This window comes from Colius striatus, chromosome 4 (assembly GCF_028858725.1).
Source record: "Colius striatus isolate bColStr4 chromosome 4, bColStr4.1.hap1, whole genome shotgun sequence".
NCBI classification, from domain to species: domain Eukaryota; kingdom Metazoa; phylum Chordata; class Aves; order Coliiformes; family Coliidae; genus Colius; species Colius striatus.
The window spans coordinates 84,637,175-84,652,964 of record NC_084762.1 but is presented as its reverse complement, the minus strand read 5'-3'; positions in this window follow the sequence as shown (position 1 = coordinate 84,652,964).

The window sequence follows — 15,790 nt, the reverse complement described above, 5'->3', positions numbered from 1 at the left end:
TAAATGGCAGTTATAGGACAAAATGGGAATGCAACACCAAGTTATTAGTCCTAACAGTGTTAAAGCAAGATATGGTCCCACACACAGGAAGTGTCACATTTGATATGAAAGAAGTTTCAGAGTAATAGTGTTGCCAAATTATTTGAACTGATGTTTATCTCATACATGCATCTACCACCCTAAATCAGTGCCAGATAGTCGTCAGATAAGGAAGGCATAATTCTGAATGCAGATGAGTTGTAAACAGACACCAAGGCTGGAAGGAGTGTTAGAGCTGGTTCACAGGGAGATAGACTGACCGTTTTCCACGGGTTACCAGAACTAAATATTAAAGAAGAAATAAAAATAATGAGTTTGCTTGCTGTCCTTGGACATGGTTAAAGAACAGACAGAGACATCTCTTGATCCACCCTACTATAACGGCTGACACAGTATAGACTAGTAATAATTTATGCCCCACCCACTAGATGAATAAAAAAAAGAAGGAAGTCTGACTCAGAGACGTGTCACTGTGTCAACAAACATCTGTAGTAATGCATCTCATTTATGTCATAGCTCTGTCTTTAGTCACAACCCAATCCAAGACATTTGAAGTGCTATAAATACTCAAGGTGATTTTGAAGCGTTGGAGAAATTACAAAACTTTCTATAAATCAGTAAAATATATTCAAAGTTCATAATCACAGAATGATATAAGAGAAAAAAAGGTTCAAATCATATATGCACAAAGGGACAGTGCACTCTAAAAATGATAATTGATAATGTTCATTACAGTAAAATTTTCCCCCTAATTTTTCTTCCTGGTTAACTATTGTCTTTTTCTGAGGCACAGGAAAGGTACTAAAGGACTCCTAATTAATACAGGAATAAAACAGCATTCTCTCGTGACTATGGCAAGTGGCGATACAGAATAATTTTCTGAAAGATTTGAGTGAGTAATTGAGATGAATTGTATAATTAGTCTACCAGAATCTTTGCTATATCCCTACATTTATTTCATTTAGCATGGGTTGCAAGTAGGAAGTAAAGCAGAAAAAAACACCTCGACCTACACAGGCAAAGTAACATCATCTCCAAAGATGTTGGAAATGGTATAGGAAGAGTGTTAGCCATGGAGCTTCTGTGTTCTGCCTCTGAGCTATAAGTTTGGTTTGCTGGATCTAGGACCTAGTAGGAAAGTATGAAAAAAGTTCTTTAAAAAAGTTTATTACAATATGACTATAAGACTGACTGGGGTTTAACAACATATTTCATGACGCAGAAAGAATAACCTGGATCTCATTAGTGTTACAGACTAACACCCAGACTTAGGAGCCTGGACATAGTTTTTGGTTAAGATGTACCAGGAACTTTACATGGATTGCTACACACTGGTAAGGTAAATAGATACATCATCTATTGATTGAGTTTATAATTTTTTTCCCACCTAAACTGTTGGGCTGCTATCGTATCAGTAGGTAGAATTACAGAATGGTTGAGGTTGAAGAGACCTTTGTTCCAACACTCCTGCTCCAGCAGTGCTGATTGTCCACTCCACAATCACTCTGAGGAAACTGCTCCAATCTTTAATCATTCTCACAGTGAAGGTCTTACTCTTAGATTTGAGAAGATGTACAATTAAAGGAACTAAGAAGGGTTGAAAGTGCAATTATTACAGGGACTGCATAACCACATTGAAAAAAAAAAATAAAGCTCTCACACCTGTAAAGAGCTTTGTACAATACAATAAAACTATTGTGGCCACAAGAATCATATTTCAGTGGCTATGCAATCCACACTTAAACAAACTGCAAGTTTTCCCATCAGTCCTTTGAGAACTCAAGCAAACAAACATCTTCAAGCTCCTTCAAGAATCTACACCTAACATTTTAAGACTGACTTTTTGTCAGGCTTTGACATTCTGAATGGAGACCTGGCATGATTTTCTATTATTAAGTTATAAGTCAGGAAAAAGAACAATGCAAAAAGAATGGGAACTGAAGCATGCAGAAACTGATAACAAGACTTCTTCTCTGAGGTAACTATCTGATGTCAAATCTCATTGGCTTATATTCAGGTAATTGCAGCTGGAGTTGCTTACCCACATCTGTAGCTCGCAAAATATATATTTTAGTACTAGCAACTCCATTCTTGCATATGGGAGCATAAAATAGTTGCCTTAAAGTCAACTGCCATATCATAGGGCTCCTCTGAAGGCCCAGGCATATGGATAAGTTACAACAGCTTTACAAATTATTGTGCAACAGGTGAACTCTCAGGATTTCCAATAGCTGCTTAGGAATTTGTTCAGTGGTGAAGGTAATGCAACACAACTCCTGTCAACTGTAGGAGTTAGAGTAGCAAAGGTTTGGCCTGATATTTCAATTTCAGGATAGCAGAGGACCCTTAACAGCAAAACACTGAGGAAGCAAGATGAGCACAGATCTGATGTCCCTCTAAAGCTGTGAGGCAGCTGTAGCACAAGTGGGAGTGACATGCCCCAGTGTCCAACACAAAGAATATGGGCAATCCATCTCCCTTTAACTTATTCTAAGTCTCTGGAGATAAAGATGTTTTCTGTCATGTCTGTGACCCTACTTCACAGGTTTGCGTATTCTGAGTGCTGAGACTTCATCCTGTGGGAAGATTCCAGGCAATATTTCACTCATTTTTCTGGCATACTGCTAAAGCCAAGTCTTCCACAATTATAGAAGTCATATAGCATCAAAAGAATATGCCTCCAAAAAAAAATGACCACATCTGCCCTGTGGCTACTATGACAGGAGGGAAACAGGATAATTGAACAGTGTGGAGACTATGAAGACATTTGACTTGCAAATGGATGTTGTGGGTGATGTTAAGGGAAATGAATGATTTAGGATTAGAAAACTGGGAAAACACACACAGATCTTGTATCAAGTTCAGATTTCAAAACGTGGTTTTTGTGGTTATATGTGTTTATCTGGCTTGTCTTTTTGACCAGAAACTGCTGGGGCTTCAAACTTTCTAGTGCTCTTTGCTTATACAGTGTTAGACATTGCATCTACATTTAACATGCAGTCCAGTAGTACTTTGCCTCTGGGGTCCAGCTGTGTGATGTGATGACATACTATCTCTCTTAACAGCATTCTTTTTTTTGGTAACTAGTGTGCATGGGCAGGAGGCAGCTGCAGTAAGCTCTAGTAACAGTAGAAGAAAAAGGAAGTCCATGTGTGCAGGATGCACACCCATGTGCATCTGTTACTCTGTTAAGACACTTTCTGAGTCTCAGTCCAATCTAGACCCTTAGCTGATACCGAAGTGTAAATAGAAAGTATTAATTGAAAACTGTGTGATGTACCATGCTGCACCCTAGCTATAACTACTCTGGCTGATTCGTTGGTTATTTAGGAGTTTTTCTTGGAGCTTGTTCTTTCAGACTGAAAGTTCAAACCTGTAAACCCCTACTAGCATCACTTTACCCTCCTGAGCCTCCCCACTGCCCTCAGCAGACCATATTCCTTGGGTAATGCCAAACACCAGCAGAACTGTCCACAGGATTATGGCCAAAACAGGAGTACAAGTGGATCTGCTGAACCCAGCATCTTGTGCATGGATGAAAAAGGAATTTGACTAATCCCTCCCTAGCTCTTTTCCTTTTCCTTGCACTGTTGCTGTGCAAATACTTTCCTCTTCTGACCAAAAAGCTGTTTCATTCTCAAAATAAAGGTCTCAAGGAAGAATTTTGTAAATATTTCCCTCATGTTTTTTGCTTGGAGAGTCTAAACAGTGAATTGGTGAGATGAGAAGAAAAATGTAATTCAAAGGGAGAAAGGACACTTTCCTTTCTTCTTCCTGTCTTTTTCCTTCTTCCTCTCTTCCTTTCTTCCTTTTCCTCCACCACCCTACCCTGCACTTTGTTCTCCTTCTCTCCAAATATGAGCTTTCTAGCTGAGTATGGAAACTTGAGTCTTCCAAAAGAGGAAAGAGGAGAAAGGCAGCATGCCACATTTCTCTGATAGCTGGAATGTCTCAGTTTACATCTGTTTCCTGTACAAGGAAGCCCAAGGAGCAAAAAATTGACTAGGAATAGTAATGCATGTGACTTCTTTTTTTCTTTAAACATCAATAGTTTAGTTGAACTTGCAATTTGAGCCCACGTAACCAGTAATTTCTCATTAAATGTACAATTGGGAAATAGTTTAAGCATCTTTGTGAGCATGATCACATCTGTGTTAAATAGGCAGAGTGTAAATCGCATTACTACTGAACGAAGACATGGGTGGGAGTTTTTTTGGAGTTCCCAGAAGCTAAATGTCATAGGGTATGTCTGCTGGCTAGTTCATCCCTGCTTCCGATTCATGTGGGATCACAGGGACTCACATGGGTTTACATGAATCAGAGTCTACGTATGTTGCTGAGGGTGACAAGGCATCTGAGATTACCAAAGCAGCTGCAAAATAATTGGAGTAAATTATTTTTTTTCCCACTCTAGAGCAATGGATGAATTAATTTGAAAACTGTTATGACTGAGCACAGAAATGGCTTTCAGGCAGTTCATCTTGCTGAATAAAATGTTCTTTTAACACGAATAAAAGGCAATAGGAATAGCAAGACCTGATTAGTATGATCTCTAGCTAGCATTAGGATAATGTGCTTTATTGGTGGATCAAGTATGTTTTTGTTTTTTGTTTTCTCTTTGTTCTGAGCTCTGGATAGATAAATGAATGAAATGGGGTACAATCTGGGAAGAGTCTTTTGCTCTGTATTTTTTTTCCATTCCGTCACCATGGAACCAACACTCACATTTACGAAGCACTTGAAGAATATTTGAACAAAGAAGTGAGACCATAGATGGTCCGAAATGAATGACATCATTGTCAGTGCAGCACTGAGGCCTAACATTGGAGCATCTTTTACTTTTGACATCTGATAAATCTCTTTATAAGTTAGTAGAGAAACTTTCATTTTCTATCTGCTTCGAATGTGCATAGAGACAGCAAGCACAATGAAAACATTGGCATTGTTTGCCCAAACCGTCTCTGGGAAAATAATCAGGTTATGGGTCATTTTTATTCTGCTACATCAGACAAGAATAAATCACTTAGAAATGGGTACCTTAGCTTCAACAGAAAAGGAGTGAGGTCAAGATGTTCACATGTGACTACTGAGTTCCAGTACTTAGAATTGAAATACTTTGTAAGCATCCAGTTTTCAGAAGTCAGCTGCTCTATCCTCTCGCAGCTTGGGCTGCTTCAAGAAGTCACAGGGATCATTTCAAATTACGTTTGAAAATCCTAGCACAAATATGTTTCAGAGTCTGAAGGTATCCAGTGAAAAGCAGAAGCAGACACCCATGCTGGATCACATTAACAATATCTACTAATACATATAAAAGCAACTACATATTCTACTGTGTAACTTCTCAAACGTGAGCCTGGTGTGGCAGAGAGCAGGTACTAGACATTTCTGAGGATGCTGACATCCTGGAGGAAACCCAATGCAGGAAAGTGAAACCTTCTCGTCTCCCTTTGCTCAAAGTGCAACAGACAGAGGAGGAATTGTCCTTATCAGCTCTCCTGGGGGTGATCACATCTGTTTAATTTTTTGAAAGATTTGCTTTTTCTCCTCATGCCAGGATAAGAACACTAAAATGACTCAGAATACAGCTTTAAATAGATGTTAAGCTTTGATATAAAAACCTTTATCAAAACAGGCAAATATTTGCAATGGTTTGAGATTTATTTTAACAGTATGAAACACTGTTTATTCAGCACTATCTAATGTGTAGAATTAAGGCACTTAAGGCTTCAGAAAAAGGAAATTTATCTCTAACATAAGTGGTTAAAATTGTTCTGTAGTCTCTCTGCTGACTTGTTTTAGTAGTGAATTTAGCATGCCCTACGTAGAAGATGTGGCAGCTGAACATCAGACCCAGTCCAAGCTTCTCCTGTGTTCATCAGACAACAGCACTTGCTACTCCAGGGTTCACTTTGATGTCCCATCATTAGAATGCTGGAGCGATAGCTCAAGTGCCATTACCTTCAACTCACCTTTGTTCTGCAGGATAACTTGTATTCTCAGTTAAATCCCTTCCTGTACCAATCTTTATGATAATATATGCAGGACTGCAATGTCATCTGGTTAAGTAGATGCACTGCCTTTTGCGATCACACATATCCTGTTACAAGGGTCACTTGTTCCTCAAATGTTTCTGTCTGAACAGAGAGCTTCACAGCCTCTATGTATACAAAATATTGGACAGCTTTTCCCTGCCTCAAAATTGCTACATGGGAAATTTCTATGAACAAAGGGCTGTAAGACATGGGTTGTTTAAGGCCATGTGCAAGTTAGATTGGACATTTTGCATGCTTTTGTCTTAGCTCCTGAGACTGCTTAACCTGCTTAGAGAGTTCGCATTGCTTAGTTTTTTCCCAGAAGTAAAATACATCCACTGAATGTTAGCGTTGTCTTTCATTTTCAATGAAGACCAAAAGCAGTTGGCAAAGAGATTCCCCAACTGGCAGGAGGATGCCAACAGCAAGAGTGCAAAGACAGGGCTGGGAATCAGACTGCTAGCACAGGCATGCTAAAAACCATCACCCTAATAGGGAGACAAAACAGTCCTGTGTTTTAGGCCCATCACTAAAGAAGCTCACTTCAATAACCTGTGTGTTCTCTCACAAGCTCATCAGGCTGTTTGCAATCTGGAATCTGCAGGTAACTTTCTGCAGAGGGCAGCGTCAGAAGTACAAATCCTACATAGCATTTCAAGTGCAGGGGAGGAAGTAATGGAGATGAAGGCAGCCAGCATTTTTTAAAGATGACTAAAGGGACAAAAGCTCAAAGTAAGTAGTGGAGTTATCATAGGTGATACTGTTGCACTTCAAAAGGGCAAATTATAAGAGAAATAAAGAAAACAAGAGAGAGATCAAACTAGAAGTATGCTGGGAGACACACAAATGAGACAAAGTGGAGGTTTTCAATATGAAACACATTTCCTCTCAGGAAATGAGCCTGTTCCTCAAAAATACCAAGCATGCTGCTCACAAAGGAGTAAGAGAAGATGAATTTGGTGGATAGAACTGACTATAGATGCTAAGATGACAACCAAACATGACACAGCCTGTAAACCAGATAGGGATTATCAAAGTCAAATTGGTGCAAAAAGAAAAACCAGTCAGTTCAGTATGTGAAACTTTGTGGTTTCAGGTATTGAAAGAGTAGAGCATAAAAACATGCTTCATTTTCAGGGTTTACATTCAACCAGACAACTTTATACCAATTTTTGACTTTTTAAAATGTGGAGGAAGTTATGAAATGAACATATCTTCCATGCCATGTGCTGAGAACTATATTGAACCTGAAAATGGCTGGCCACAGTAGCCAGGTAAAGAAGATCATCTTTCAAGAGATCTACTTAACCAAATCACGTGTCCCTCAGCATGCTGATTTAATATGTTGAATGCTGTATTTTTGTGAGTAGATGTATACCCACTGAAGCAACTACCCTGTGTAAAGCTAGAGAAAACATCTGCAGCAGCTATGAAATTCTGTCTGTATTCCAGACTTCAGATTTTACTTTTTCTTGAACTCTGGGATGCTCCCTCGGAAATCAAATAACTAATGGACATAAACAAATTTGGAAGTAATTCATGCTAATAATTCATATTCCAAGAAACTTATCTTCTTGTAATAGTACAATGAACTGTTAATTAGGAAATGTAGTATATTAAATTCTTATGCTGCATCCATAATCACATCACCTGAAAATTACTTTTTCAGTAAGTTAAGTCAGTGCAGGTTAGCAATGTGCCTATTTGTAGTTTTCCTTAAGACAATGAATCCTGAAAAAAGCATTCAGAGTGCAAATTTTACCTGTCTAAAGAAACAACAATTCGCTGCTAAACAGTGATTTTTTTTTAAGTCAGAAAAAAAGGACAATCAGAATTTTTGAGCTCGTTAGCTTAACAGGTGTTTTTAAAATGTCCCCTGGGTTCTAGGATTGGTAGAGTTACACTGTCACTGCTGCATATCCCTGATAAACATTCAAAAAGGCTTACGATTTTCTAAGTCCCCTTCTGTTTTCCTAATCCAACAGGCATATGTTTATTGGTTGTTTTGAATTTAGCCAACATGTGTAATTCTCCCTGCAGGCCAGCCCAGATGTAGCTTCATATGCAGGCTTGCTTTGGTACCCATTACATGTCTGTTTGTCCTCTTGTGATGCTCTCTCCTGGCAAGGACCCAAAAGGATCCTGCCCAGTTACACCCTGGACAAGATGGTAGGTCATGCTCTTCAGTCCTAATGAAGACACTCCTTACACTGAAAATTGCTCTGTAAAGATATCTGGACAGTATTGCATTTGTGTCTGATAGAGAAAAGGTGCACTGAGCATCCCTTCAGGCTGTCATCCAGCAAATTCTAACTTGCTGCACTTTTGGCAACTACATAGACATTACAGGGTAGACAATCCAACGGACTTGTGCAGTGTCCTGTGTAGAGAGAGCATCAAGTCTGCCAGCTGTCATGCAGGCAGGATGTCTCTGCTGAATTTTGTGTTTGCACATGGAAGAAAGCTATCATCTTTTGGTGCCAGGGTGTCTAAAGGCTTCATCCAGGCAAGCTAGAGGTTGGAAAGAGGAGAAAAATCCTTTAATACTTTTTGCCTCAAGAGGTTTATTAAGCTGGCACAATCTGGAGTTATTATAGTCCTAAAAGGTAGTTATGTCATAACAATGTGTGATGTAGCATGTCAGTGTGTGTGTGCATGTGCACATGCAAGAGAGAGACACAGCCACCATAACAATCATAACCTAAGAAACTGCAGGATGGGCACAAAATAAATGAATTTGACAGTAAATCCATTTTTGTTAAACATTCTAGGTTCCTTTGGAAAAGTTTCTGTGCAGACCTAAGGGAAAATTATCTTACTGATCTGTTAGCACTTCTGCTTTTATTGTAAACATTGACAAAAGCTGTATAAATACTAATGGACTCAGGAAAGGCTCTTAGTAATGTAACAGTAAGAAGCTCCTTTTCAAATACACAAAAATGAAATGCCTAATATGTCATGTAATGAGCAGCCTGAGAAAATGTAACTTGCACTATGTTAAAATTAATTATTTCTCAGTTTAATCCACAGTAGTGTACTTGCTCTGGTTGTAACTCCTCTGATATTGTTCACCTGCTGCTATGAAAGCAAACATCTTTAATGTGAAAATCAATACTTTTTTTTTTTTCTTAAATGATTTCTTGTTTTCTTGGGTAAATTAGTCCCAGATCCTCCATTTAGTTCTTTTCCAGCAGCTCTCTGAGCAAACAGGAGTGAAACGTGGGTCACTTCATGGCAGATCGGAAGCAAGAAGGATGATACACCTTGCATTCATCACTACATATTTTCTCAGTTTAGATTTATCAAATCTACTAAAGCTTATCAAAAGTACATAAAGAGTCTATGCCAGGCATATGCCAGGCATCTTCACTGCTGTTAACTTTCCATCCAAGTTTATAATTTACACCACATTGAGTTTTCTTCTCTTAATTTAGAGGTGTCTGTTCTCTTTTAATCAGTTCCTTAATAAAGAGGAGTTGCTCACATTATGGTCATAAATATGCCTGACCTTCCAGGTTTCCCAAAGGAATTGGTGCAATGTGCAAGAGTTGTTTCCAGGAGTGGTAGCTGTAGGTGAGCCTTCATCCCCACTGAATCCTGTGCCCTGTACCTGGAGTGCAGGGAGGCCTGTCCCTGACTCCTTGCTTCTGTGGGAAAGGTCTGGGGAGCAACCCCATAGCAGATGTCAGGATCAGCAAAATATCAGGTAATTTAGTGGTAGACTGCCCATACTGGCAAAATAGGACTTTCCTACTATGAAGCCCAGTGAAATGTCCTCCATGGAGGTGGTTCTGTTCCTCTTGGGGTTCTGGTCCAGTTGATAACAAAACATCAAGCAGCCTCTTGCTCACCCCACCACAAATCCCCATCTTCTTTAGGATGGTGAAGCCCCAGTGAGATAGGAGGGAAAAAAATATAAGCAAGGGTCTTCTGGATCGAGACAAGGGCAGTTAGGGCTCACTGTCAATTATGATTCTGGGCAAGACAGGCTTGACTACTCAACTCAGGGAAGAAAACAAGAAGAGTTGAATCTACTACCATCTAGAAACAGAAAAGACAGAAAACAAAAACAGAGCAGGGTGATAAGAAAAAATGCAACCAGCACTTTAAGATCTCCTTCCCCCACCCCTCCCTTCTTCCTTGGCTCACCTCCCTGCTCTCCATATCTCTACCTCCTTTCTTCTCAATGACACAGGGGAGTAGGGAATGAGGAATGTGGTCAGTTGCTCAGAGATGGTCTCTGCCATTTCTTTCTCCTCAGAGGACAACTCCTCACATTCTTGCCTTGCTCTAACGCTGTGTCCGTCCCACAGGATACAGTCCCTAATAAACCTCTCTGGTGCGGGTCCTCTCCAAGGGCTGCAGTTTCTTGCACAAACTCCTCCAGCATGGGACTCCTTTGTGGCCAGCAGCATCCTGGCAACCTTCTGCTGCAATGCCACTGTCGCTTTTTTTCTCCTCCAACTCCTTCCATCACCACCCAGAAAAGAAGGAAGAACACTCCGTTCTGGCTTCTTAAAAAGTGATGGCAGAGGCTCTAAGTGGGCTTAGCCCCAGAAGTGGGTCTCACTAAGAGCTGAGGAAGTTTCAAGAAACTTCTCACTGGAGCCATCTTTACGGCTCCTTCCCCATTACCAGAAATGTCTCCACACAAACCCATGACCAGAGGTCTACTGCAGCAGTAAACTTCACAGACACATGAACTGAAGAGACCAGGTGAGTGTGTGTTGACTGTCACTCTCTTCCCTCCCCTCTATTTTTCTCAAAATCGTCTCCTTGAAGCACTCCTGGTTTTGCAGTATTTGTACTGCATGTAATGATGGAATGTGCTCTCAGGCTGCATTTTACAATGGGTGGGACTGCAAAGGAAGAGGCAAAACTCCTGTTATTTTCCTCCTTGGTTCCTCTTCTAGTAAAATATTACAGCACCTTACCTTGCTGTTCCTGTTATGCTTTCTGTTTTGTTAAAATGCACAGAGGTCTTTGAACATCTCGTGCCAAAAAATATCCCTACTAGTCTCTCTTCATTTCCTCTCCCACACTCCTCCAGGATCAAACCCCTTCATTTAACTGGGGTTTCCCACACTCCTCATCACACAACAAAGTAAAGAGTGAAGAAAGGAATTATTGTTATTTAACAACTTTGAACAAGAAAAATAAAGTGCAGCGATTTAACAGGCAATGTCAGCAACATTTCCTCTGAAAAGAATCAACTGAAAACACAGACATTGTATCATCAAGAGACTTGGAAATGCACAGAAAATGGATGTCTATATACTTTCTACAACTGTATCTACTGTTACAGAGCTTTGTAAAATGTGGTTTTTTAGTGTAACTGTGGCAGGATTGCTTTCCTGGGTCTAAGATGGTCTGAAAGGCTACTTCGGGATTCATTCAACTTATTTAGACATCAAATATAATGCCAGAACATCATCTAAAATTATGAGACTTAAACTAATGTGATACTGGCCTGGTTAAATCAAAGGGTTAGTAGAGGGTGAGTTCTGTGTGTGTAGAAACCATATCTTGCTGAAATCCAATTTACTGAGTTTATTTTGAATGAATATTTAATCTAATGACAGTTCTTATCCAAAGGACTCTCATGAGGAAAGGCCATGAGACCTGAGGATGTTTAGCCTGGAGAAGAGAAAATTGATAGGAGACCTCATGAATGCTTATAAATACCTAAAAGATGGGTGTTGGGAGGACAAGGTGACTCTTTTTTGTGCAGTACCTAGTGACAGGAGAAGGGGTAATGGGCACAAGCCAGAACACAGGAAGTTCCACTTGAACATGAGGAGAAACTTCTTTCGTATGCGGGTGAGAGAGGCTTTGCACAGGCTGTCCAGGGAGCTTGTGAAGTCTCTTTCTGTGGAGGTTTTCAAAAGCCATCTGGATGTACTCCTGTGTGACCTATTCTGGGTCAACCACCTTTAGGTAGTTGAACTAGAAGATCTCTGGAAGTCTCTTCCAGTCCTGACCATTCCATGATTCATGGTGGTAGCTGGGAGCTATTACAGGGAAGGAAATACAGAAGGTGGAAGAGATGGGTGGGAAAAAAGAGAAAAGAGAGTAGGGGATGAAGGAGATGGAGGAGAAAGACCAGAAACCTGACAGGGGAATACATCTTCTTACTCAGCAACATTGACCCTGAGAAGGCATCAAGCAGATAAACAGCAATGTACTACTTAAAAGCCATATTCTACCCTTGAAGTATGTGCAGACCTCCCCATGAGGTCAGTGGGTGTGCCAGTCTGGGCTGTTAAAAAATATGTTGTCTGAAATTTATATCCCAGCCTTCTGGGAGTATCTGGAAGTGGAATTTGGCATTGGCTATGGAATGAATTCAACATTACTGTACAGAACAACTGACGCTGGCAGACGTATGTCCGAGGTGTGATTGTGCAAGGAGACACATTTTCACCCTCAGCTCATAAGAAAGTCAATTAAGCTGCTTAATGTGAATAGATTCTCTATTAATTTGTGGCCTTGGGATGTTTTTGTGATTTCTTATGTCTTAATTCTTTCACCTTCCTGAAGATGATAGTTCCTTCTTGAAATAAGGGAGTGCTACCTGGTTTATCAGTGTCGTGGTTTGACATGAAGCCATTTCTGATAAGGGGGTAGGGGCAGTAAAGATAGTTCCTGTAAGGAGTTGCTGGAAACTCTCCCCAGCTCTGAGCCAGACCTACTTCTGGGACTGAGCCAATCAGATGCCTCCACAATCACTTTTTAAGAAGAAGCTGGAAGAGGAGCGTGCTTCCTGTTCCTTCTTTTTATCCTTCTTTTTTTCTGGCTGGTGGTGGTGCAAGGAGTGGGAAGAGAGAGAGAAACAACCATGCAGACTCCAAGGTCAGTGAGGGAAGAGAGGAGGAAGTGGGCTGGAGTATAGACTCTCCTGCACCCAGCAGAGAGGACTGGTGAAGCTGAGATTTGTTTGCATTTCATTAAAGACACTTCATCAGCGGCAGTGACTTGCTTCATTAAAGACCCTGTGCCAGGGGCAGTGACTCTGGCCAGAGGAGGCTGTGTCCTGTGTGAGGGACCCCATATTCACAGAAGCTGTAAATGTGGGGAAGAACCTACGCCAAAGAAACTCATTAAAATTATGCCCAGAAGAGGCCATGTCCCAAGGGAGGGACCCTGTATCTGCAGAAGCTGCAACTGTGGGTAAGAACCCACACTAGAGAAGTTCGTTAAGGCTTGTGTCCCATTGGAGGGACCCCATATCAAAGCAGACGAAGAATGCCAGGAGTTGTCCTCATCTGAGAAGAAAGAAGTGGCAGAGCCCATCTGTGAGAGACTGACCACATTCCCCACTCCCTACCGGCCTGAGCTGTTGAGGGAAGAGGTAGGGATATCAGGAGCAGTGAGCTGAGCCCAGGAAGAAAGGAGGGATGGGGGAAGGGAGATCTTAAAGTGCTGGTTGTAATTTTCTCAATCATCCTTCCCCGTTTTTGTTTTTTGTTCTGTTCTGTTTCTAGAAAGTAGTAGAATAAACATTCCTACTCTCCTCTCTAAGTCGAGTACTGGAGTCTGTTTGCCCAGAACTGTAATTGGCAGTGAGCCCTCCCTGCCCTTGTCTCCACCCACAACAACCTTGCTTATCTTTTTTTCCTCCCATTTCCTCCCATCATCCTAACGAGGGTGGGAGTGGATGGGGGGCACTAGGCGAGACACTGACATGATGCTTTTTTTTTTGAGTGAGTAAAACCACAATCAGGTGCAATACTGTGAATGTGAATGTGCCAGGACACTAAGGGAGGTTCTTTCTGGTAGCACAGAGAGTTTATAGGGGAGAAGGGAATGGATCCATGGCAGAAGAACTGCCCTCCTCAGTGTTACAGCTATGTTTCTATAGACCTGAATAGGACCGAAATTGACTTCTGTCCAACAGTTTGAGACAGTGTTATTTCAGTCAAAAAATAAAATTATTCTAGTAATTAAATACCCACTGGAGCTAATGTTTAGAATCATTACCTAGTTCTCAGCATCTGTTTTGATCTTATTGACAACAGTTGCTGTCCAAATAAAATAATGGATTCAAAGGAGTCTGATTTCCCCGGGAGGAGAATTTAATCTAACACAAACCACTTCTAGATCAGGTTTAAAGGAGATGGAGTTAATAATCATATAAGGCTTTTCAGTATGACCAGAAGCCTTGCTAGTCCAAGATTCTGTCTGAAAAAGATCAACATCAGTTATATCTGACAAAGCTGTGAACAATGCTCTGTAAAACAGTTGAAATATCCTCTAAAATTTATGAAGATCTCCTAATCCTGATGAGATGGATAAAATCTTGAGGCATCAGTTTTTAACTTTTTCCAAAATATTTCTTATGTCAGGTTTCAACAGTTGCATTTTCATATCTTCTTCAGAAAATATTGTAAAGTCTAATCTTCTTTTAAAAGATTCCCTAGTGTTAATTTTCCTGATGCTGTGTGAAGACATGTATCACTATATGCCCTAAAATATGAAGAAATATTTTCTTACTTTTGCTTTAAACTTGTTACATTTTTATTTCTTTGAATCTCTCCTCCTTGTGTTACAAGCCAGAAGAAACAAAAAAATCAATCAGAAAAAGCACTATGACATTCTGACCTGCCCCATCTTGGCTAAAACAAGTGCAGCTGAAGAAAGTCCCCATCTTACAAGCTGCCATAGCAAAAAAGCATGAGAATGGTCAGATGTGAGAGAAATATACTTGTGGGAGAAATATACATCTGGGAAAAATATACCTGCAAGGGAAAAGCCCAAAGATAATTTGGCATTCAGGCAATGACTGCATGTTGAGCCTTTGCAGATCTAAAGAGCACACAACTCTTTTTTTTTTCTTCAGTACAGAAGCTGTCTCACAAGCATCAACCTTCTCTCCACAAAAGATGATAGCTGTCCTTGTCTGGCATATGCATTAAATATGTTTTAGATTTTGGTTGAGACAGAGTTTTTTCACTCCTTTCATTCAGAATTTATGTCTCAGTGGGACATTTAAACTGGAGGTGACAGTCTGTCTGTCTGTACACCAGCTCTGTCAATCCAGTTGCTGACAAGGAGAAGAAGTGAATTAGGGAGTCATGCCGCTTCGGTTCAGTTTCTCTCTCAAAAATAGATATTGATGTGAAGTAGCCATGAAAGGGGTTTTTGTGTATTGCTTTATCGTGTCGTAGCAGGGGTTGCTGTAATGAACTGAGGAAATCTGAGATGAAGTGGGACTACAGGCACGGATGAAAAAACTGACGAAATGTCAAGAATCCTTTTTTTTAAATCTAAATGTAGAACTGAAACCAGAGCTGAAATGTTTTAAATAACTGTCAAGTGGAGAATTAATAGGAGCTGCCTTCCACTCTGTGTAGAAGATGCCTTTCAAAATACTAAGTAGCATCATTTTCAGATGATGCTTCACACAGCGGTAGATGGGAATGCTAAATTGGGATTGGATGCACAGCCGGGGTAGAATGGCATCCTGCTACAGGCACTGGGGAACAAGGCTGATTAGCACCCACTGGGAACCTGTCCTCAAGCACTGAAGAGTTCTACAAGTACAGAAATGTTTAATAACTCCTGTTGTGGTCTTGCATTGAGATCTCATGCTCCTTGTGAAAACATAGTCCTGATCAAAGTTGTTGTGAGTGTTAACACTTACTTAGGGAGACCTTCTTTGACATTTCAGATGAGATTGCAAAGAAAGAAAGAACTATGCACGAAAAGAACTGACT